General features: G+C 44.3%; 1 protein-coding gene across 1 annotated transcript in view; it reads right to left on the bottom strand.

Annotated features, from left to right (window-relative positions):
* WDFY2 (WD repeat and FYVE domain containing 2) overlaps positions 1-24,928 on the bottom strand; it is a 55,877-nt gene that overhangs the window by 26,440 nt on the left and 4,509 nt on the right. The window lies entirely within an intron of this gene.

The raw sequence follows: 24,928 nt of genomic DNA, 5'->3' as shown, positions 1-24,928 counted from the left end.
ACAGCATCAAGTTAGTGTTAGCACAATGCATTTTAATCCATGCCTGTTTATTTTTTCTACCAAAGTTAGGATATAACAATAGATACAAGAGGGATCTACAAAACTATTGTTAAGTATAAGCCTTATTCTCTAGCAGCAAATCTATAACTTGCACTCAATAGTATTAAAAAAATAAATACATCAATCAAGAATGGCTCTTTCCAGGTATTGAAACACATGGAAATAGGGGGTTATGGAGAGGACTACATTGCTATTCCTACTGTTACCTCTTTTCCCTGGAAAAACGGATTCCATCCCTTTTTACCCAGTAAAAGTTTAGAGCAATACATTAATATAATTTAATATAAATCGATCTGAAATGTTACATGTACAAATCATGTCTGAACAGAGATGCCACATGATAAAATAATGCAATTCAAAAACTAGTTATTTGCCCTGTCAACAAATGAGTGTGCAAATTTCAAGTTCAGGGCTACATTACTCTCTGTTCCTGGATAACATATATCCCAAATCAGTTTTCTCTTCATCGTGCCCTGAATCCAAACTGATTTTTGAGCAGATAATTCAGGGACCTGCATATCTGGCCACCATGCAAGCTGTATCATTCTAAAAATGTCTTGTGTGTAGCTGAATTCACTGTGGGAATGAACATGGATGCACAAAAAAATAATGGGATGAATCGTGGGGAACTGATTTGAAACTGCCTTGAGGAAATACACCGATACCCTGTGAGAGACCAGCATTTCTCGGCCATCCCAATCCATACATTCAGTGCCACTGGTTTCCAAAATCCCAGGCTTAGAGAAGGTCGCCTCTCCTTTCCAAGTTAAGGTCCTAGCAAATAATAAATCTAGGGAGGTATGACATATTAGACATTATTCAACTTGTTAAAAAAAAAAAAAGGTGGTAGGAGAAATAAAAATCAAATTTATTTACAAAAATAGCAATAATTTGGAGGTTTTGGTGGTTGTGTTCTTGTTTTTGAAACTGTACCCACTGCAGACTTACTGTTTAATTTGACAATCATGACACAGTTAAGACTGTTAACCCAGTTATACTGAAACAAAAATATTCTCTGCCTACATTAAAAAAATGCAATATCTGGTGGTGGTTCCTTGTTAAGAGAGAAACTACATTTACTAGCGTATGCCTCTTCTGCAGGCACATAGTAAATTCATTTCATTACATAGTCAAATGTATCTCTATTCAGTGACTGCTCATACAAAATGAGAAAAAATATTGTAAGAACAAAGAGTATGAAAAGATGTTATCTTCCTCTAAGGTGTCTGAAAGGGAACATAATCAGAAAGTCTGCTCATGTAATTCATTACAGAAGTGCTCATCTTCCCAGCAAATTGTTTTAAATAAAGAAAAACAAAAGGTCTTGTAAACAATTTATTTTTTAAATTAAGGATAATTACTATGCATAGCTTTAAAACAACTACTTAAAAGTTATGTTAAGCATTATAACAGACTTCTAATGTCTATGTATAAGATAGAAAAATAGAAAAATCCTCACATCAGAAAATGATGAATCATGACTTTCTTCTCTTAGATGACTGGATTAGGTAAAGACTTGTATTGAAAGAAGAAAAACTGACCTCAGTTCATTAATCTTTTTTGGGTAATTGACATTTTTCTCAAAGTAGGCTCAGGCTGAAGAACAAACAGCACCAACAGCTGAATCCAGAAGCCCTAAGAAGGGAGCATCTTTTTCAGCTCAAGTTCTGCACATTTTTGTGTACCTCTTGATACAATACTACCCACTAGATGTGGAAGCCTGATCTTTTGAAGCTTCTAAAGAATGCAAAGAAAAAATGTGTGAACGAAAACATCATTTTTTTATGGATATATAGAATGAAGAGTACTTGCTAGCTGCATGGTTATTGGACTGCAACCCAGCACCCACCCAGGTCAGGATCCATCCTTCAACTGCTCTGGAGTGATTCAATTGGCATCACCATGGAAATGAATTGCCCCTTCATTTTGTTGCCAGTGAATTGGCTTGGAAAGATTTTTTGAACCTGTCAAATCAATGGATACTCTTCTGCTGCTTTTATAAAAGAGATGATTTATTTTTAAATGAGACAGGCTATGCAGAAGTAATCCTACCAGGCAAAATACAGGTTTAGTCTTCATATATTAATGGGATGTGAAAAATGCATATTCTAAAAATTGCTTTTTCTCTGTTATACTTGAGAGCAGGTGTCTCGAGTCCAGGTTACTGTGGTGGTACCAGCAGGTCTCAAACGCAGGGCTAGGCTGTGCATATGTGCAGGAGGTGGGCTTCACCTGCTTGATGCTAGTAACGGTGCTGCTGAGGAGGTGCTTACATCTACAGCAACATGCACACCTCAGCGTAGGAGCTCTGAGCTTCATCACCTACAGAAGCTGATTCAATTACTTGTATGTACCCAATTCTACCATTACCTAGAGGAACAAGTTATCCTGTCCTCTGCAGTTCTCCAGAATACCTGGAGAAACACTGGCTCCAGCTGCATAGATACATGCTGTGGGTACAGAAATGTAGGGTATTGGTTTTATTCAACAGATCCCACCTCTCTTTGTAAATGTTTTCCTTCCTTGCTCCTACCTTTTTTAAAGGTCTGTGTTCACGGAGATGCATGCTGTAATGCACCACTGCCTTCCTGCCCCAGGGACACGCTGGCCGCCAGCTGTGCAAAAGAGCAGGGGCAGCCCTCACCACATACAATTTACTGTAGTATTTGTAGGTATTCCTGGGCTTCAGGAAGGTGTTTCGAATAGCATTTTAACATATCCTTCAGCATTGTTTATAGATTAGATCGTATATATGTGTATTTTCAAACCTCCTGTCTTACTAAAGGGCTGGGAAAGGAGGGGTAAGCATCAGACCCAGCAGAAGGTATGAACTGAGTTATACTCGTGAGTGCCTAGCAGAGAAATTTCAACCTGTCACCTTCTAAAGCATCGGGCTCATCCAGAGATCAAAGCCTGCCCTCTTGCTGCTCTTTGGAAAGGGAGGGAGGTCATCGGTGTTAATGACATTACATGGTTAAAAATAAAGGCATCCGCTTCTGCCAGCTGTCCTAACCCCAGAGCTGATTTAACCCACTTACAGACCAGTTTGCAAACAGGGAAAGGATCCAGTCTGGAGAATTCTTTAAAAGTTGTGGCTAGATATTTAACTGGCATATTTAACTGAGTATTTAACTGATTCCCACCATCAGTCTTTTAAGTTTTCTTTAGCGTTGAAACAAAAAAAATAAAAATACTACCTGTTCCTAGATATCCAATAATAGATAATTTAGGAGTATTCAAAAGCCACACCCCTGGAAAAAAAAAATGGACTGGAAACAGCAGAAGCTTTATCTGCTGTCATTAAATAAACATGACAACAGTAGTATGTAAAAATCCAAGCCCAGCACTGACAGTTTTACAGCCTTTAACAGACAGACATTGTCATTAGAAGCAAGATAAAGAAAAATATTTAACCACTGCACTAAAGATACTACAGCATTATAACCCTCTCCCCCGGCCCTCCCAACTTCTCCAGGGGCTTTTGTGGGCGTGAGACGTGAAGAGCTTCTGGCTCCTGTCAGTTGACGATACGAGCCACTGCTGGGGTTTTCTGCAACAATAAGAAGACCTTTCATGTCTAGTGGCAGCTCATGGACCAGTGCCAGTCACCGGGACCAGTGACAGTTTCATTTCTGATAGTTTTTGCAAGATGCGAAACCAAAAGCCAAAACCAGACCCGATTTCCAAAGCAGCCTGTGCTTCAGGGAAAACAGAAAGAATTTTAATAGCTGAGAGCCAAAACCTCAGGCACCAAGAGGAGTTTATCTTATATATCCTCAATCCTCTGTCTTTCTGGAAGCAAAACAAGCCCCACAAACCCCCCAACACTTCCACCACCATCCCAGGGAAGCCCATGACTGTCCCTCGCATGCTCACCCATAGTGGTCCCCACGGAGACCACCACACAACTCTGCTGGATGCTTCTGCAGGACCCATAAACACTGGGGCACATTTCAGGCTTCATCTCATTTTCACTGGTTTTGTGGAACAAAGCTGTAGGAGGGGTACGACCTGGGCCACCTCCCAGCAGCCAACCCCTTGAACATCCTCCTGGGGTATCCGAAATCCCACCACCGTTGCCACCAGTCCATCAATCCCCGTGCACAAAGCTGTTCTCAGCACCACAGAAGCACAACCACTGCTGAGGAGCCAAAGCAAGCCGTGCACAGTCCTAGAGGTGAAGAGCACAGTGAGCACACCAAAACCCACAAAAAGAGCTGGATCTGTTAGCAGGTAGCACAGGCACCAGCTCTGCCAGAGAAAGGCATCTGATGACTCCTTCAATGTTCAAGCACACAGCGAATCCCACCCACTGATATAAAACCCCACTGCTCCAATTTTCATCCATGCCCAGGCTATTAGAGAACCTTTTAGGGCCACAAGGATGATACGGGGCCTGAAGCATCTTCCCTGTGAGGAAAGGCTGAGAGACCTGGGGCTGTTCAGCCTTGAAAAGAGAAGACCAAGAGGGGATCTTATTAATGTCTACAAATATCTTAAGTGTGAGAGACAGAGGGATTTGGCCAGCCTCTTTTCAGTGGTCTGTGGGACAGGACAAGGGGCAATGGCCACAAAATGGAGCCCAGGAGGTTGCGCACCAACATGCAGAAGAACTTCTTTACGGTGAGGATGATGGAGCACCAGGACAGGCTGCCCAGGGAGGTTGTGGAGTCTCCTTCGGAGATAGTCAAGGCCCGTCTGGACGCCTACCTCAGCAGCCTGCTCTAGGGAACCTGCTTTGGCAGGGGGGTTGGACCCGATGATCTCTTGAGGTCCCTTCCAACCCCTACAGTTCTGTGATTTTTAGGTGAAATTTAAATAGCATTATTAAATCTTTGCTTTCCTTGCTTTGCCTCCTGTGAATGTCTCCTGCTTCATGCATTCTGAGTAACTAGTGTAGTTTCTTGCCATGGACCACAGCAAGAGCCTGGATCCCACAAAAACTAAGAGACATATGTTTTATGAAACTTTTAATCATGAATAATCTCATTTTGAGCCAACATCTGCTGAGAAGACGGGGAATGAACTACTCAAGAGTTGTGCAAAGTAAGATCAGAGGTTACTGACCTTGCAAAGCACTTTGCTAGTTCCTCTCTCCTCAGGAGGGAAGCAGCAGAAGAGCCCTGGAATGAAGCTCTGTGCTGAAGTGCACTTGGAAGAAAACTGCAGACTTTAAGGACTGCACATCTACCACCTATCTTCAGGAAAAAAACACATTGCACACAACAGCGTGCCAAGCAAGCAAGCAGATGTATCAGAAGGTGGGATTTTTTCACACAATGTTCTGTTTGAAGGGATTCGAGCCATTTTCAAGAACAGCTGCAACTCGCACTCAGATGACACAACATTCTAACTCGAAGCTTGCTTTTCAAGATATTTCCCCATTTAATTCATGCTGCTGTAAACCAAATGCAAATGCATATTGCATAATAGGGAAAATTTCAGAGTTTTGGCAGGTTATATGCAACCATGGAGTTACATATCAAGGAAAAACTTATGACTATCAGTGGTACTTTGACCTAAGAGAAAGAGACACCTCCTTATTTAACACAGCTTGGTTTACAAAGAAGTTTTTGTTTGTTTGTTTGTTATTTTGTGGAAAGCGTCTCCTTCATTTTCTAGTCAATCTCAGGAGAAGTGGATTTTTATTATTCAGGAAAAAAAAAAATGATAGCAACATGACAGTTTTTCTACTCAGCTGTGAAACAGTTTCCAGCCATTTCTCAGCTTTCTGGACAACGAGCAGCACAGTTCAGTGATTTTTCCAGTTACTGGAGCATGTATGCCTGGAAGCTGTGTGCGCTCTGCTGTTCAGGCACTGGACCAAAATCAGATTCTGACCGGTTTCCACTGCAGAGAATATGGGCAAGTACAGACTGACCAAAATGGACTCAAAGTCACAACCACAGAGAAATAATATGTTGCCTTGAGGTTACCAGCACAAAGTTCAGGACGCCGAGCTGCCTCAGGTCTTCAGCAGCTCCACAGAAGCTCTGTAAATCACATATCACATGAAGCAGTGCAGTGACTACACCACATTCCTGCATAAATGCTGTAGGGAAACTAATTTTATCTGCAAATGCAGGTAAATGCAGGGTTGAAGTTCTCAGTAAGCATCGGCCTACAGCTTGGGAAACCATTCAGCACAAAGTGTTATGTCACGCTTGAGTTCTTTTCCAGCAAAGTTTCAGAATTAACTCCCTCATCAAGACCTGTGCATAAATCTTCCTTTCAGGTCTTTGGGGGAAACAAAATAAATTTCATCACTCACTCACCCACAGATTTCCCCCCTCTGCATCCCACTGAACGATTTTATTCCAGGTCAGATGCAGTTTTGGTGCTTCTTGCTCTGATCGATTCCTGTTTGCATGTGGGAAGCATGAACACACAACCTTTTGAAGGTAATCACATTGGCTAATTTAATTATTTCAACCCAATTACTTTCACCTCCTTCCCACATTCAAACCTCTAAGTAATGGAAGTTATTAGAAAGATCCTCATTAGATTAGAATAGAGGCCTGCTATGCAATAAGTGACTCAGTGGAACCACGCTAAAAATACCTGGAGGATCAGTGATTTGCACGAAAGCCACCTTCCAACTCTCCTCTATGTTCTCCATGAAGCAAGAGGTGAAGAATAAGAATCTACCAGGTGATCAGCCTGCTTCTACACTGCCCTGCAGGAACACCTCTTCGGCATTTTTTTTTCCTCCAGAGCTTCTATGGGCTTTCAGCTAAGTTAATGATCGATTTTAAGTTTGTCGTTTATGCATGCTTCACCCTGAAAAAACAAATTCTTTACACAACAGATTAAAAATAAGATGCTTTTAAATCTTTTTAGTTAAAGTTGGATATACCCATGTCAATATACCCACCATCAGCATTACATTTCGAAGAAATAGTGTTTGTGTATGGGCTACAGGGTGAGGATTGATGTTTGATCCAAGGACTAAATGAAGTCCCTAGTTGAAATTTGTAACAAAAATGACTGACAGATGGGGCAGAAAGAATTGCCTCGGTTTTACTCTTCATTCTCATTCTGCTCTGAAATGATACCACGGCATCAGCGAGGAAACAGCACAGCACCTGAGAGGAGAGATGAGCACCGAAGAACAAAAGCTTGCAGGTAATAAAGGGATATGGAGGAAGACGAGAGATCCTGGCTCAAACAGCCATACCCTAAGGCCTCGATTTATTTTTCATATAAATACTTCCCTTGGTTAACTATACAGTGCAGCACATGGTGAATTATGTATTTACTGCGGGGGAAGGAACCCACAGTTCCACTTCCACAGGATGCTGCTCCCGCAGCATTTTAATTTCTGGGTGTAAGTCATCTGCATCATCTGTTGCAAAAGAGCAAATTAAGTCGTGAACTACTTCACCACTTCTTGAGGGATATTTTATGTATTAAACAGAGTATGACCATTTATCGCAGATATTTGAGAATACCAGTGTAAATGTACCAGAAATAGGGGTCTGGCCTCTAAAAGAGGAAAATACAACAAAGTTGCAGGGGAAAACCTGTTTCCATGAGTTTCTTAGATTTCAAGAACAGCATCAATCATACCCTGGCGCAAACAAACTCCTTTCCAAGCAAGGAGCTTTTAGTCCTAACACCCACATAGCTCCCATTACAGTTGTTATCTCCCAATTTACACGTGCATTTCTATCACTATATGAACTTTCACTTTAATTAACCATTTTTATTTTTTTTTCCTCTGTGCAAAAAAAGAAAACCCCTAGACCTGTACTATAGGGGTAAGTTCCTTAGTCAACAAATGTAACCAGCTGATTGTTCTATGTGGCTGTAGATGCTGAGGGCTTACTGAAATCCCCTCTGTAAGCACAGCTGGGCTCTGTTTTCCACATAGGGATGAACAATCATGGCACTGTTTTTCCAGAGACAGCAAACACATCGGCTTGGAATGCGTTTGCCTGCTCTGCACCACACCAAGACGCCTCTGGAAATGCTGCCCTTGGGGCATCAAGGACTTTCTGCACAGCCCCCCCATTTCCAGTTTGTCCAGTTTACCATTGAACCATGATTCACAGGTGATAAAATGTTCCCTCAGCTTTTCTGCTCCTTGCTGCTTCGTTCTCAGGGCAGCCTGACTCAGAGATGTTCTCACTGCCCTTGCACAAACCCAGCCCCTACCTGCTTTGGTCTGCCAGAGGAGGCCAGAAGCTCCAATCAGCAGCACAGCTTTGGCTGGGGACTCAAGCGATCATCTGGGAACGAAAGCAGCAAGCCCAGCAGCTTCAGTGCCAGCAGAAAGGAACAGAGAAAGCCAGGCAAAGCAATACAAACCCAGCCCAGTCCTAAAGGGCTTGCTCTTCGGCTGCAAAACTGCAGCCCCGAAGTGCCATGCCAGGTGTCTCAGGTTTCTTCTTTGCATGCAGACTGAAAAGTGCCTTGTGAGGTGCGAGCAAAGCCCAGACCTCCGTGTGTGTGTAATTTAGAGGCGATCTGACATTGAGGGGTTAGCAGGCAGTCACAGCTTGTCACCCCAGCATTCCCACGAGGGCTGTGTGCAGGAATGGAAAACAACACCAGTCAATAGGATCTCTTTTTAAACCTGTACTGCGAGACCGAACATCCCACCTTAAACTTTAGATGTTACTATTAAAAAAAAAAATAAATCCATTTCAAACATGCAAAGCCTCTTCACATCCAGACACCTCTTTCATACAGCCACATTGCAGCTTTCCCACCCTGTGGTATTCAGTTTCATAGTGAGCTAATTTTGTTTTGTCACCTTTGAAGTTAGTTAACTGCTAAGTTCACAGAACATCCTCCTGCACTTGTGTTACAAGACTGGAAGATTGTTGTCCCCAGTATCTCTGTATGTTAGTTGGTACGTATAGTCCTACAATTTCTTACGTGCTTCCTCTTTAATGTAATCGATCTTTCCAGCCTCTTGGGAAGGCTGCTCGTGTGGCCTGTTCTCCTCACCTGTCTTCCACTCCCTCCAGTAAGGCAACATCCAGACAGAACTGGCATCTTCTGTGCCAGACACTGCAATCCAGACAAACCTGCTGAATTGTAAGAGCTTTATCTTTCTTCTCTTTATCCATCTCCCCCCACCCTTACGTCCCCCAGCAGTGTTTGCTTATTTGACAGCAGCTGCGCATGTTTTTTCATTCAGACCGGCATAACTTAGAAACTTCCAACATATGGATGAAAGAAAAAGAAAGATATATTTATCAACATTAGATTCTCTCTGCAATACACTGTCATCCACTCGCTATGTTCTCCCACCGTTCTTCCCATCTCCCCAGTCCCCAAATCAGCTTATCTGCTGATTTGGGGCAGCTGACTGGCCCAGACTGCATTAGGCTGGCAGGAAACAGCAGATTCACCAGCTACAGCCCCAAGGGGCGATCCCAGAACCACGTGTTCCTTGCAAGAAAGGTGGAAAGAAAATAAGGAATGAGAGCAACAGGCAGAGGCAGTCACATACCAGGGGAAACCTCGATGGTACACATCATGTTTTCTCCTTGTAAAGATGAGCCCAGAAAGCAAAGTCTGTTGCATAAGCATAGGGGGGACACAAGACCAGCTCCACCATCAGGTCTGGAAACATGCATCATTTAAACATGTCAAATGATGCAATGCATTGCAGTGCAGCTTTGTAAAGGGATCTGGAGGAACTCTGTACTGACAGGAGGCCATTGCTTAGGCGGCTGTTAGCCATCCACCAAACCAGCAATGCCTGCAGCAGCTCCTGTTCGTTTATCCAATTGCTACCTTACAGGTAACTGCTGCTTTGCACTGAGACAGCTTCCTGTTCATGGCAAAACCATCAAACATTATTAAAGCCTCTCTGCACCTCGTTATTTTTTATTTTTTTTTTTTTACTACTTACTATACCTTGTAGTCTGCATTGTGTTCTCCTGACTGATTTTTCTCTAGAGGGTTACAAGAAGAATCCTCTGCAGTTCCTGCCCAGACGCTGCCTCTGCTTTTATTCTCCAGGTCTTGATTGCTGCCACTCATCGGGGAAGTACTGGCCTTATCTTGGAAGAAACAGATTTGAGGTCTCAAGATAAAGATCAGCTCTGAAGATCTGCTTCTGTGTTTTGCAGCCCTTCACGTTTAAGTCTTATTCCAAGCTAATACAAAAGGCAACATCTTGAAGTCCAAAAGTTCTTACAAGGTCATGCTACTGGGCACGGGGATAACAATAAAGGTGTTAATATTTATATATTCAAAGGAATCAGGTATTTGAGGCAGAGCACTTCAAAGCAAGGACTTTCAGCTTCATTTCTCTTTTTAGCTCCTGGGCAACTACGTATTTTCATGGGAAACCTGATCCACTTTTCCCATCCGGAATAAAGAGAGGGTTCCTCACCAGAAAGCTTACGTTCAGTAAGCTCCCATCCCAACATGTCCAAATTCAGAGAGAGAAGGATTCTTGGACTCACGAAGAAACACCGAGAGCTAACAGATGCACAGCTTACAGCAAATGCAAACTACTTCATAACAACACAGAGCTGGCCTGTAGCAGCAGCACAGCACATCATCAGCTGTGCAACACCATTAGAGGCAGCACACAGCATCCACAGCATGGTCAGCGTGGTGCCTTGCCTGTTACTGCTATGAACAAAAGGCAGTCCTGAGCTATTCTGCTAGCAACTGGAGGATGACTTGTAGGATTTCTTTTTAGGAAAAGGGCAACGTGGTGTAAAACAAGACAGATACACACCACAGATCGTTGGGTTAAGAAATATTTTCACGGTGGCCAGAATTACATGCAGAGGTGTTGCATGTCACAGCTTCTTCCACACCGCTTTACTCACAGATGCTGCCTTCCAGCAAGACACTGCTAGTTAGCACAGAAATGCAAAGAAAAGTGCCCGAAGTAATGACCTGGGCTATTTGAGAGCCATCAAAACCAGGGGATGGCAGCAGATTGAAGCGGACCTGATCCATCGCTGCCCTTGACAGAGGACACCAGATTTTAAGTGGTAATGCAAGGCAGGAGCCAGCTAGAGCCTACCCAGTGGGCGAGTCAATCCTGGTGTTATCAGTTAAAGCCCCAAATCAGCTCACAGCATCTGCTGGGGGAAAAACGAGCTGAGAGGAGGTAAAGGCAGTGAATATGGGAAGGCTGCTTTGCGATTCTGCTGAATTCAGCAGGTTCAGCACCGCCTGAAAAACCAAGTCAGGTTTGTAATTCTGGCTCAGCTCTTCACAGATCAGACAGGATTGCTTCTTAAGTGGAGGGCACGGGGGAGAGGAACAGCTTTCCCTGCAGACAGTTAAGCTACTGTGCAAAAAGTCGGAGAGGATACATCCAGTTACCTCAAGCCAGGAGATGTGCTTCCCACAAGCTAGAACTACACCCTTCTGGTTTCAAACTCCACGCATGTTGCGCTGTATCAAGCAGTGCCTCCTCCCACTCTCCTGCTCTGGCATTTGAGTCACGCCGAAGCCATCCAGGTGAAACAACCTGACAGTCCGGTCAGCCTCTTCCACGTTTCATAACTTCCAGGAGTGAATCCTGTCTGGTTATCAACAGCTTTGGAAGGATATGTGCAAGCCAGGAGCAGTATTAAAAATGTAAATGATTAACAGCCTTCAGCAGATTAAGCAGTTTACTTAATTCAGCCATGTCCCAACTACAGCATCTGGAGGGAGGCAATGCACGGGGTGGTGGAAGTGTTTTAATAATTTACTCAGAGGCCTTTGGGAGCTAAACATTTTTGTTTGTCCCGGGGGTAGGATCTGGCCCCTAAAACAGATCAGCTGGACAGTTTGCTCTAAATTACACCAACAAACAGCAACTGCAAGTTTACAGAGAAGACCCAAAACAGTTATGACCTTGAACACTGAAGTGAACAAATGGGTTGTTTTGGAAATACACACAGATTGTCATCATCTGCACTGCACAGGATAAATAAGGGCAAGCTAAAAATGCAGCAACCAGATGATTTCACAAACACATCTTCCCCTCGCTTGTACTGCACCTTTAAATACTTACTTCACTCATGTAAGTCTGAAAAATCGAGGTTTGTCTTTGCTTTTCCCACTCTCTTTTTATTTTTTTGGCTTGATAATTTAAGCTTATTTTGGTCAAGTGTTTAAAGGAAAATACCTCAGTGTAAAGAAACAAGAGCTCACGGTGCAGCAGCTCCATGCTAATCAGAAGGCACTGATCGTTAGGGATTTACATCCTGACTTCCCCGGTGCTTGACTACTAACTTGTATCTAAGACATACAGGCACCAAAGACAGTCCATTAGTCTCCTTCCCTTCCAAATCAATCACTTAAAAGCTTAGAGCCATTTTTCTGGACTCCCATCAGTTCTCCCAGCCAGCCCACGCTGCCTGCTCCTCTGGCACCCCTCACGCTCACGCGCATTTCAGCCATGCTGTTCCTCTCCCCAGAGCTTTGGCTCCAGCACTCTGGTTACGCGAGGGCTGACAGTGATTTACACGTCCTGCTAGGCTCGGCCATTTAAAAACACTCACGCAATTGGCAAGAACATAGATTTCAGATGTGTGTGTACGTGGGGGAAAGGCACAGACGCTCGCTCTGCATCCCAGCCTTCCTGTTTTCAGCAGCGCCCATCAACCAGGGACCAAGGTCACCCCTCTCCTTGGCAGCAGCGAGGTTTCAGCATTGGTGCATCCCCAAATAACTGCAGTGGTAGCCCCCATACCTGCTCCAGCAGCTGTTGTCCCCTTCCTCACCAAGTCAAACACGGCTTGGAAGCTACAAGGCAAAGGTAAATATTGCCATCCCCTTCGTCTCATCTCACTGCAAAGGAAAATCCCTTCCCATCTAAAAACAGTAGAAAAATGCAACTCAGCATCCCAGCCCACTCCCCGTTGCCTGAGAGGCATCACGCGTTTGCTGTCTCAAAAAATCTGAATGCATTTCAGTAATAAACAGGTTTAATCAAGTCCACTGCTAAACTGGGGACTGCTGCGGGCTGCTGGTGGGAAAAGGGATGCAGGAACACAAAGATGCAACGGGACTTCAGGTTTTCAGAAGGCGACATCTGGTAGATAAAAACAGCTGAACGTGCCAAATACCTTTCACATCACCAATGCACGAGGCTTTTGGTGTTGTTTTCAAACCAGATTTCTGGTGCCAGTGCTTTTCCGATCCAAGCTGTCCCATCTCGCTTTCGTATCAGATGACTGCTGAATATTGCTAATGCTGAATGCTGTTAAATACCAAGGATGTGCAACTGCTCCAGGACTTCATGCAGGAAGTCTTTTTTCAGCCTGCCTCTTCTGAATATCAAATGGCTAAGACAGAGCCAGGGAAAGAATGAATAAACAGGAAGGTGAGGAAAAGGAGAGAGCGAGGTGAGAGGAGATGTATTATTGATAGAACATGAATGGGAAGAACAAGCAGTAGGGAGCAGGTTATAAACTACAAATGACACACAGCCTGCAGGAAGGATGGCAGTGAGCATTTGATTTAGCAACCCCTAGGCAAGGAAACTGAACCAGCACAGTATTCTGGTAACAACAGACCTAGCCAACTGAGGCAACAGGCTGCAGACAAACCCTCCGAGCCCCAAGACTCACCCTGCACCCCAGTTATTGAGATGGCTGGGGCATCAAGGAGGTGTGTGTGAGGTCACCCCAACACCAGAAGGAAGGGAGAACTCAACTCGTGTTTATGAAGCAGCCTGGTGGTGACAGACGTGGTAATGAAAACCCTTCCAGCTGCACTCGACAACTGAATATTTCCCTGCTTGTAATCTCCAAATATGTAACACGGAAAGTATTTCCTCCATTAAGGCTTCTCTGCGTGGTGTGCTGGCACCTACCTCAGTGCTTCACAAATGGGAGGTTGGGACACTGCTACCTGGGACAGGAAACACATCAGGCTGATTAGCTTTTGGCTAACAGGTTAACTGGATTATTTTTTTTTTCCCAGGAGTGGGAGGAGGGGAATGGTATTTAAGGCAAACAAAGGTTCACTATCTATCATTGTGAAATAAGCATATTGAAAATTAAGCAATAGTTTAAAGTTTAAAAAAAAAAAAGAAAAAAAAGGGAGTCTAATGAAGACTATTTACCCAAATTCAAATCCAAGGTTTATTCCCCCCTGCCCCAACAGTGAAATTTGTACTCGAAAGAAAACATTTTCACTGTGCATTTTTTCAGGGAGAGAAAAAGCTTCAGTCCAAATGGCTTCCTCTGCAGGGCTCACAGAAAGTTTCAAGTTTCAGCACTGGCTGTTAAGAAGTTCCTCCTCTTGTGCCCTCCCAGATTCAGTCAAGTTGCTATTGAGACTCAAGAATAAAAACTTTTGTTGTTGTTCAAAAGAGCTTAGCTAACAATAAGGAAACACACACCGTGGAATCAGACTTGGTCCTGTCTAGAAAACATTTACAAAACACGGATATTAGTTTAAAAAACAAAAACAAACAAAAAATGAATCAAAGCATAGATATTTGAGATTCTTCTAAATCAGCCCTGGGTGGGTAGAGAAAGGATCCACCAGGATCCAGCTCCACAAGAGAACCTAAACACAGTGATACCAAACGTGAGCAGGTTTCACTAAGTGCACAGATTTGGTAGCGCTGCCCTGACAAAAGAGGCAGGTTCTCAAAAATGGGGCCGTTCAAGCCAACCACTGCAAAATGCCAAAAAGACAGTCTTCCCCAGACCCTGACACATCCTACAGCTGTAGATTGGACTGCATAAGCACAACAATCCCAACCTGCCTCCTCGTGTACTCCACAACAGCTTAGCTGTAAGAACACGTAACGGGGAGGACCAGGAGGGCTCTGAGATCTCCTCAGCGTGCAGGCGCTGACACCACACTCTCCAGAATCGAAGCTCAAACAATCTGGGGGAATAAAAACAAATTAAATGAATAACTGATACTAATTCACCTGGCAGGACGGCCAGCTTCTGAAACTTTCAGTTTCAGCAATTGATTCCACCCTTCTTCGCCCAAGCTGCTTGATTTTTTTTCCAGGTACTAGATAACCTCGCCAAACAGCAACACCAGTGTCACTCTGATCTGTGATTTCTGGAAATCATATCGATTTGGTTGCATAGGAGGAAAGGGGAGCCAAGCTAGACATCTTGTCCTGTTTATTTTCATGTTACTCATGCATAAATTATGAGTAGCTATCAGTTAAGTATATTTGACTCCAAACCTTCTCCCCTCCCTCTTACTAGCTGGTTAAAATTGTTTCCATAAGATTGATGCAATGGGTCCTCAAGGACAACTTCTGTGTGCATCTGGAGGGAGAAAGTGCAATTTAGTGGTACAGCAAAAGAAGCAGATTTTGTAGACAAACGCTATAAAAACTGCTGTAAAACCACTATCACCTGGGTATTCGAGGTACACAGGATTCTAGGGAAGTCTTTTTATTTTCTTGATCCTCTGATCTTGGACCTTGAAGAGGCAGTAAGCCTTGTAGCTGGCTGAGCTGAAATGATCTCACACAATCTCCTCGGTACCAGAGGACCCAGACCAGGGGATAGTTTCAGATCAGTCATCCTGCGAACAGCTGAAATGATGTTAAAAAATAAACAAGAAACTTTCCCTAGAAGAGGAATAAAGACAAAAGGCTCCTCCAACAGGACACCCCGCCGTGGCAGTGGAAGGTAAGGGACCCCTGCGATCCCTGTCTCGTGCAGCGCTTCAGCAGCACTCATCTGATCCTGCTCACGAGGTCAGCAGCAAAACTCTCAGATGACATCGGAGCGGGGTGAAACCAAGCGTGATACTTCCGTGTTTGTTTACATGTGGAAGCAAAGCAAATTAGTTGTTCCTCCTAGCAGGAGACCTATCAGGGTTAGTGGGATGGGAGGTGGATAAAGCATGCTTCAGTTCAGGATAGGGTCTTCCCCAGCTCCCAGACTCTGTTCTAATAGCACAAAATTGAAGCAAGCAAAATGAAGTGGTGTGGGGGTAGGCAAGCAGCCTGTAAGCAGCCTGGACAATTTTGTCAGTGGCGGGCAAACTGGACAAGGCAAAAAGACCTGCAGAACAAGTGTCACTCCCTGGACAGTGCTTTCTGTTGCAAACACATTCCCAAATACTTCATTTAATTTGTGTACTCAAAATTTCCCATGCTTTTCTCAGGTAGAGAAGCTCACAAGCCGTGGAAGTTGCACGCTTCCTCTTCGTGGTTCCTGTGTGGCATTACCAGCTTTGACTAGGAAACGAAAGTTTCTTATCTCCTGTCCACCTTGAAGTTTTAGGCCAGCCTATGTAGGACAGTTCTCTACAGTCACTTGGCAGCAAAACCAAAGATCTTACTGAAGCCTTGAGTTACAGCAAAAGATGCTTGAGGTGAAAACAATGCTTGGAATAAGGCATGGATACTCCACACTGGCAGCCCTCAGAGCAGCCCCACTGCCATGAAGATGCCACCTGAGGATGATGCAAGCGGGGCACGAGCTGGCGTGCAAAGATGAGTTCCCATCTCTTCTCCCCGATCTCCAGGACACGATGAAGCAATGCTCCGCTCAGACCAGTCAAACGTACTTCTCCGGGCATCACATGAGAGGAAAGGGCTCACGCAGAGAGATTCCCTTTACTGGCTGATGTCCCACGCAGGAATTTGGCAGTGCCTGCACTTCTGCTCAGTGCTGCAGCCTCCACAGGTCTGCCCTCCCCCAGACATCTGGTTAAAGTTAATCTTAAGAACCTCAAGCTACTTTTGGTCTCAAATTCAGGCTTTTCAAACTTATTGTTACACATCTCAAACCAGCAGAAATGCTGACAGATTGACCATTATTAAGGCCCACGCCTTGTTTAAACCAGCAATTTTATTTTATTTTTTAATCACAGAACCAATATCTCTTAGGCAAATTGATACCTCATCAACAGGGGCAGCCACATGAGCTGGGTGCCCTGGACGTGTGAAATCTATCTAGGTTAATTAATGATATAGGCCTGGGACAGGACTCTGGCAGTGAAGCCATCTGACACAGAAAAGAGAGGCTGCATCCAAGCTGTGGATTGGGAATGGTCCCTGGCCCAACCTCATTTCCACGGCTGGGGTGGTTTGGGACCAAGCGAATTGGCTCACAGCACGGACATTGCCTGGTACCAGCAGTCAGGCAGGACAGCCAGCCAGATTCCCCTGCCTGAAAAAATACACTGGCACTTTTAATCTTATTAGAAATTATCCATTATAGCCACTGGCTCTAGGTTCAGCTGCCTGTTTCTCCCAGCTAGTTGATGTAGTTACTGGAAAGATGGAGCAATACTGATCTTGTTGAAGTCTGTCCTACATGTACTGCTATTTGCAATTTTGCGCTCATCTACAAGGACTAAAAACTTGGAACAATGTGGGGCTTATTGTCTCTACTCACAACAGCCTTCCTTTTCTGGTTACATTGTACCACAGTAATACACCAAGGTGGTCCACGTTTTCCCATTTTTCCTCCTTCATTTTTATTAGCCTGAGGTCACTGTAAAGGTATAAGCCAGCAACTGAATAAGCAGCAATTTCTGGATTAAAAAGAGCCATGACTCGCAGCCATAAAGGGAAAAATCAGACAAGAACAACAACAAAAGAAGGGCAGACCATGGCCAGGATAATGCTTCAGAGCATCAACAGCTGGCTTGCAAATCAGGAGCCTGCCAGCAGACAGAGACAATGTCTCTTGTTTCTGGAAGAATACCATTGAATCTGGGGTGTCAATTCATGCACACACACCACTTTTTGAAACCACATTTTGCACTTTTCAATCTGCATGCAACAATTTTGAGCACAAAATACCATGTCATTTGTTGTCCCACATCCAATTTTTTTTTTTTTTGGTGGTCAAAACAGTCATTTACCTACTTCTTCCTTACCACCCACTACAGAAGAACACTTGCCTACGTATTAATGGACACATTTTTGTAATTAAGTGATGAATAACAATTATGCTTGTTTCTAAATGAATCTGACTCTATAAACCATGTAAAAGTGTCTGTTCATGTAAAAAAAGTGCACATGAACACAAGCTCAGCTTTAGAGCAAACAAAAGGAAAGACGATGGGAGACACTGACCTAGGTGCTCCAAGCCATTTGTTAGCTTCACCCAAACTTCGTGCTGGGCATCTCAAAGTTTGCAGGACTTGGGCCATTCGTTCAGACTTGTTTACACCCCATAAAAAGCAGACAGCTACGTTCATCCCTGATTATTCAGAAATGGTTTTCAAATCATCATAGCTTTAGAAGGACAAATATAAGCTGTTACCTAAAGGATGCTATGGATGAAACTAGTTGGGGATGGAGACTTCTTAGATTTTCTGTTAATAAAAACTTATTAGGGAAATCCTCACCAAGCTCACCTGCCATCTACCAAAGAACCTATTTGGGAAGAAAGAAAGGAGGTGTCAAAACAACCTAAATAATAGAGGACCTTTCAGAATTCAGATAAATTTGATGCATTTCCAAGCATTACAGCATGTATTTTTTTAAAACAATCAGCACATTCATTGTTCTTTCCCTACTGCTTTCTCTGGTATCTAATATGGGTCAGCCACAGCATTTGAGAAAAAAAAATTAATGACTGGAAACTTAAGTACCAGGTCAATCAGTACTCACAGAATTTCTGGTTAGAACAGAAACCCCCTATTTTTTCTTTTAATCTCCTACTCCAAAATGAAGATTTTGGAACAGAATTAGTGGTACAAGCTACTGCGGGATTTCCTACCTTCCTGCTGGTCTTGTGCTCCCTCATCATGAAAGCAACTACAGGGAGGAAAGAGCACAGAAAGGGGAAGATAAGGTGCCAAGCATCAGTGTCAGAGCCCCACTGATGCCTCCCAAAGCAACATGCCCATCTGTGCAGCCTGGAGAAACCATGCCTGCAATGGCTCATTGCACTCAACAGGGCTCCTCATCTGCCCGTGCTTTACAGCTTCAGCTGCTGCAGGACTCCAAGCACCACAAGTTCTCTACATTTTTTCAGTGTTTTTGCTTTTTGGCTACAAATAAATGTAACAACAACATGAATAAGAACCTGAAGGATGTAGCTCAGTAAGTTTTTTGTATGAGGCTGAGCCGATGTCCCTGCTGAAGTCTGACAGAGCCATTTGCTAGCTGGTATTTTGGAAGCATGGTAACAGATTCAACTATTCCCGTTCATTTACTGGCAGTTGCAGAAGTCAGCGAGAAGAGATTTGTTTATGAAGTCTGATTCATTTCCTGAAGGGAAGAGCCTGCGCTCTTCTTAGGAAATGGATTAGTGTCTATATGTTGTGTAACCAGCCCCTTCTACATAACTTACTGTGCCAATTACAGTGGTCTACTATGCATCAGAGCTGAAGCTAACTGCTTCCCCTGCTCCCTCCTGCCTGAAGAAATCCAGCATATGTCTATTCTTAGCTGGTAATGGCAGCTAATACAATTTCAAAACCCCTATTACTCCTGACTTCGGATGCAATGCAACCTAGAAAAACGATGTGCCATTAGACAGACTTTTGCCCTTCAGACAGTGCTAAAAGCCTTAACTGTTAAGGCAGCACACAGCACAGGTGGGGCAAGGCTCTGGTGGACCTAACACACACTTTTGGAGCTTTATAATTCAGACAGACTGACCGGGTGGAACATAAAATAGGGCTCTGTGGCAGAGAATAAAATGCATCATTTCCCTGAAACAAGAAGTATCAACTTTTTAATTCCAGCCATTAAATAACTTTAGCCCAAGCTAAGGGTACAATAAAGCCAAAGGTGTCCATTCTGACTTGACAGATGCATTATTTTTTCATCCCTCTCCCTCAGCACGATTACTATAGAGCTGGTTTATTCCTCCTCCCCATGGCTTTTAGCACAAGCAGAAACTGATTAAAACCAACCAAACTAACAAAACAAACAACAATTGTCATAATGGCTTATTAAAAGCAGTCATTTGGCTCTGAAAGCCAAACGCAGGGCTCTTTGGAGAAGGCCCTGCCACCTCCCCCTCAGCTGCCGGCCTGCAGAAAGTAGGCCTCAGGGAGGCCGCTGGCTGCTGAGGGGATCCTGAAGGGATCCAGAGGGACAAAAAGTGGCCCCAGGGACTACACGTCCAAGCCCAAGACTTCCTACTGGTCATCTGGCAATTGTGGAAGTGTGGTCAGCTATTGGGGCTGTTATTGGGTCAGCTATTGAGGCTGGAGCTGCTGAAATAGCTGGGGAGTGAACGACACGATTCGTAATGCCAACCAAGACACCATGAAGAGAAACCTGCCCGCCACCAAAATGCTGTTGGTGATTTTTATTATATTGTGTGTGCAAAACTATCCTCTGCACGTGCTGCTGTAGAACAAGAGGCTTTCACAACATCAATTTTTGAGCCACTCTTTGGATGCCACTGTAGCCTACATCTGCTCTAGCAACATGAAGGGGGAACCAAAGTGACCCTGTGTCAAACACAGAAGCAGGGATGGAGTAATGAAATGAGAAGACACTGCTTAATAACACTAAGGACCAAGAAGAAATATTTAAAGTTAATTCAGCACATTAATGAAATGGGTGCCAACTACTGACAAATAAAATGTAAGCCATCATTTCCAGTTTCACAGCGCTGAAATTCCTCAGGTTTCCAACACACATAAAGGGGGCAAAATACTTAATAAGGAGCCATCTATTAGAAGAGATTACTTTACGTGGTTTTCTGAGATAAGAGGCAACTCGATGATATAACCAGGCAATCCCTTCTAGATCCCTGAATAATAAACAGGCCTAGAAAGAATACAGATAGGCAAATACCTTACAGATTATTGAGTCTGACAATATATTCAGCCAGAATCTGTAAAGAAAAAAGCTTCAGTGTGTACACTGTCAGAGAAGCAAGCAAATCAGAGGACATCTGTACGATAAGCCGTGCTGTGCTGCTTCAGAAAGGATGAGCAGCAACCCAAAGGAAAGCATCATAGCAGATGAATTTCAGTGCTTTCCTGCTTCATCTTATCATGCATCACAATAAACATACCCATTTCTTATCTTAATCACTGCCCAAATATATTTTTTTAAACAAAAAACCCTACAAGCCATGGATAAGCTAAGTAGTGTGGAAGTAGGAGACCGCTGGTACCTGTATCTCGAAATCTTGAAATCCTTGCACGCAGAGGATAGGCCCCACTGTTGGTGTCCTGAAGCAATACCAGAGCCTTCTCTCATCACTCATCTGCTGGCAAACACTAGTTAGCATCAACGTAATTGTGTGTTTGCTCTACCTTATTACCTTTAAAGCTAAGTAAAAGCTTTAGCACCAACTCATGATGAGACCTTACTAGACCTTCAAAAGCAGAAAAACTGTTTACTTTAAGACCCTAAAGTACTCCACAAGGCAGATGCACTGCCTGCTTAAAAATACAATTAAGCCTTTATTTGCTATTTTAAGTGAATTTGGAGCTGAAGGTAAATTCATCAAATTTGTACTCACTGCTGGAGGTGCAAAATCTCATTATCTATCACATTTTAAACACAGGAATGGATCTTCCTTCCGTGCCCCTTCGAGACAGCGCAATGCATTTGCTCTATCATCTGAATCCAGAGAATCCAACCTGGTGGCAAAATAGGCCAATTCACATTAGGACAGCCTTTTCTCAGATTTCTCTCGGCAGGACTCGGCATGAAGGAAACTGCTGCTACAGGCTGGTAAAGGTCAAAAGCATTGCCTTGTGGGGTTGATCGACCACCCACCACTGTTATTTCAAAAACCTGCTAGGATCATTGATCTTTACCTCACAGTAAGACGGAACGATGCAGAACTTGAAGAATAAAAGACTACTGAGAAGTTTGATCTGAAGTTAACTTGGCAGCAGAACAGCCATGCTCTTCTACCCAGGACTGTGCCTTGGCATCGCCTTAGATTCAGTGCTCAAAACCTTAAGAGTTCCCTGAAAAACTTGATTTAGATGGAGAATACACATGGTATGATGAGCAAAGCCCATATGTTCAAAGTCTGGCCAAGGTTAGTTACACAACAGTATTTCCTGCAGCCTGACTAAGAGAAAAATTAAAACACCACTTTTTTTTTTTTTTTTTAAACCCAGCCCCCACAACTGTTCTCCCTTTAATGAGGATAAAGGCTGTATTTTCACTATACAAAATTTCAGTGCAGTCTAATGTTCAAAGCTTATTATCCACTTTCGGATACACAGATATTCATTTTGACCATTATTTATTTGCAGTTTCAAGTCATTAGGCACACAGGCTATGACACACAAGGGTCCTAGGAGATGCATATGGTTATGTGATTATGCAAAGCTCCCTCCCTGGAGGGCTGCCTGGCAAACTCACCCTCGCCTGCTTCTCCTTTCACGTAATTGTTCTTCCCGTTCTCCAGGCTTGCTCCAGCCACTCACCCAACCTTGGATAACATCTACAGCATTTGATACCTCACCTAATGAAAGGATAAAGGAGGCCATTGTATTTTCTCTTTGCTAAAGTGACCGACGTGGGATGAAGCTCAGCTGAGCAGCCTGCCTGCCACCACTCGAGGCTGTGCCCACCACCATCCCAGCCTGCTGCATCCTACAGCACCGGGGCTGCATCCATCACTCCCCCGAACCACATGCGGAAGGGAAACAGCTGTTTTCTTTCTCACTCCTGTTTTGCAAGAGCTTACAGTAGGGATTACTGCGAGATCATGTAGCTAGCTGCAGAGTTTTACATAAAACCACCCGTATTTGGCAGGTGTGTGATGGAAGAACCACGGGCAGGGCAATTAAAATGCAGCTTCTGGAGAGTTTTTATGCGAATGGCCCTTCAACATCCGAGAGGCTACGGTGCACAGAATGCAATGATGTACAGAGGATGTGTGTGCAAAAGCCAGCTTCTCTCCTTGGGGCACTCTCCATTGTGTACGAAGCTTTCAAAGCCTCCTAGCACAGGAGCAGCGCATTACGCTGTCCCGTATTCTCCTCCCCGTTTGTTCTCCGAGACACCAAGCATGTTCTGACTTCAGACTGTTGCAAATGGCATTCTGCAAAACAAGGGACAGCAGGTTTTTGGAAGCACTCCTGCACTACTTTTCAGCAGTTTTCCTGCATACATTATTGTGTACATGGCAGCTGCTGCACACAGATCACAGGCAACACACAGCTTGTAGAAACCAGTGCAGCTGGAGAGAGGGAATGAAGAGAGGAGTCTGCCTCAACAACCCAAATCCTTCCGGGCAGGCCAGACAAGCTATTGACGTATTTTTAAGGTGCCACAACTTCATACAATATTTGAGAGCTTCTATCTGCTAACTGAGCTTCAATGAAAAGCCAACCTTACCACACTAGCCTGGTAGCTTCAAAACCATTGCAATGCATTTATTTTGTGGTATTGCAGTTGTATAACACTGCAGCATCACTGTCTCCTCTAAACATCTTCAGCTTTAGGAGAAAAACCAGCAGGTTTTCTGCGAGAGTCCCTTTTGAGTTATATGCCAGCCCCGTGCTGCACAGCCACTCCGTAACGCCCATTTGTGTTTCTGCCAAGGGCTCAGGGCGCACAGAGGTGGCATTGTGCTGTCCCCTCTCTGCAAGGGGCATTGTTCGGCTGCGGAGCTGGAGCAAGTGCAGGGGAAGGTCACCGAGCCACACAGCGAAGCCTGACGGATGGGAGATGTGGCGATGAGAGATCTGCGTAAAGAGATGCCGGTGAAATTAAGCTGGGGTCAGGGAAGACAAAAAGAAAAACAAACCCCAGTTAATGTGGGAGATGGGTGTGCCATCCCAGAACTTGCAGAGCACTGTGCAGCAAGCGGCAGAAAATTAGGCTGCTGCCAGGCAGGTGTATTAGGCAGCTCTCTACTTCAAACAGAGCTTTTCCGATATGAAACACACATTACACTTCTTCTACAAACGATAATCTTTAAATCAGAAAGGGGATTAAAAACCACCGCATCTCCGGCTCTAAATGCTCAAGTGCCTGATCTCCCGCTGTATTTTGATGCCCAACCACAGCGCAGACGCTGGGTTTGCAGGAGTTGTGGTCCAAGCCATGCTTTCACATCACATTTTTGCAGCTGCCACCTTGCAGTTAAGGCACGAACTTCACACAGCTGCAGGAGCTGCAGCAATTTGTGCACTGACCTACATGAGCTTGCAGTAGCCAGAGAGCTCACGTCAGAAAAACAAGAGGGAATCCTTGTGCTTTAAATCTTTAAATGATGCCCAGTGGAGAGCATCGTAAGGCAAAGTGCATACAAGCTTTGCCAGCCTCCAACAAGTTATGTGCCAGTGGCACAAAGTGCATCGCAAGGTCGCTCAGGAACCTACAAGTTCCTAAGCAGAGTTCCTCATCCCCAGCAAGTGCTCAGCGAAACATTTTATGTCCTAGTCCCCAGGTTTTGGCATCTCCACGGGATACATGTTAGTCAACTCAGGAACAGACGCTCTTCAACATCTGGAACCAGTTCGGATTCCGTGAGCTTTTGGGCCTCCTGTCTTCTCTTACGCGCCCTGCCAACATCCACTGGAGCAGCCAGCACTAACCTCCGCCCCGAGCTTTAGTCCAAACGCAGCCGTCCAGTTGCAACGCGTCCAATTAGCTGACAAAAAAAAACAGTCTGAGCAAACAAGTTCGCATCTGCAACAACAGGCCTCAAACTTTGACACCGTTATTGCAGGGTTCCTCCATTTCCTCTCAACAATCTTATTTGCGCCTGATGATATTAACCAGAATTTAAAGAACAAGTCCTTTTGCACCTGTGAAGAACGTCCAAACCTGCGTGCTGCTGTTCGCACTGCACTAACCTGGGTGTGAAACCGACGGGCTTGGACTGAGAGACACACAAACAGCCCCCAGCAGAATCCCTCCTCACACCACCTGCACTTCTGCCGCGAGCCAACAGCCACACGCCAGGCAGAGCTGCTGTCGGGGGCACAACCCTGCGCTGAGCTGAGCACGATAAACCCATTCTGCAACCACTGCTCTGCAAAGCAATCGCTCTGCATC

This window comes from Aythya fuligula, chromosome 1, assembly GCF_009819795.1.
Source record: "Aythya fuligula isolate bAytFul2 chromosome 1, bAytFul2.pri, whole genome shotgun sequence".
Taxonomy (NCBI): domain Eukaryota; kingdom Metazoa; phylum Chordata; class Aves; order Anseriformes; family Anatidae; genus Aythya; species Aythya fuligula.
This window is presented reverse-complemented; position numbering and strand designations above follow the sequence as displayed.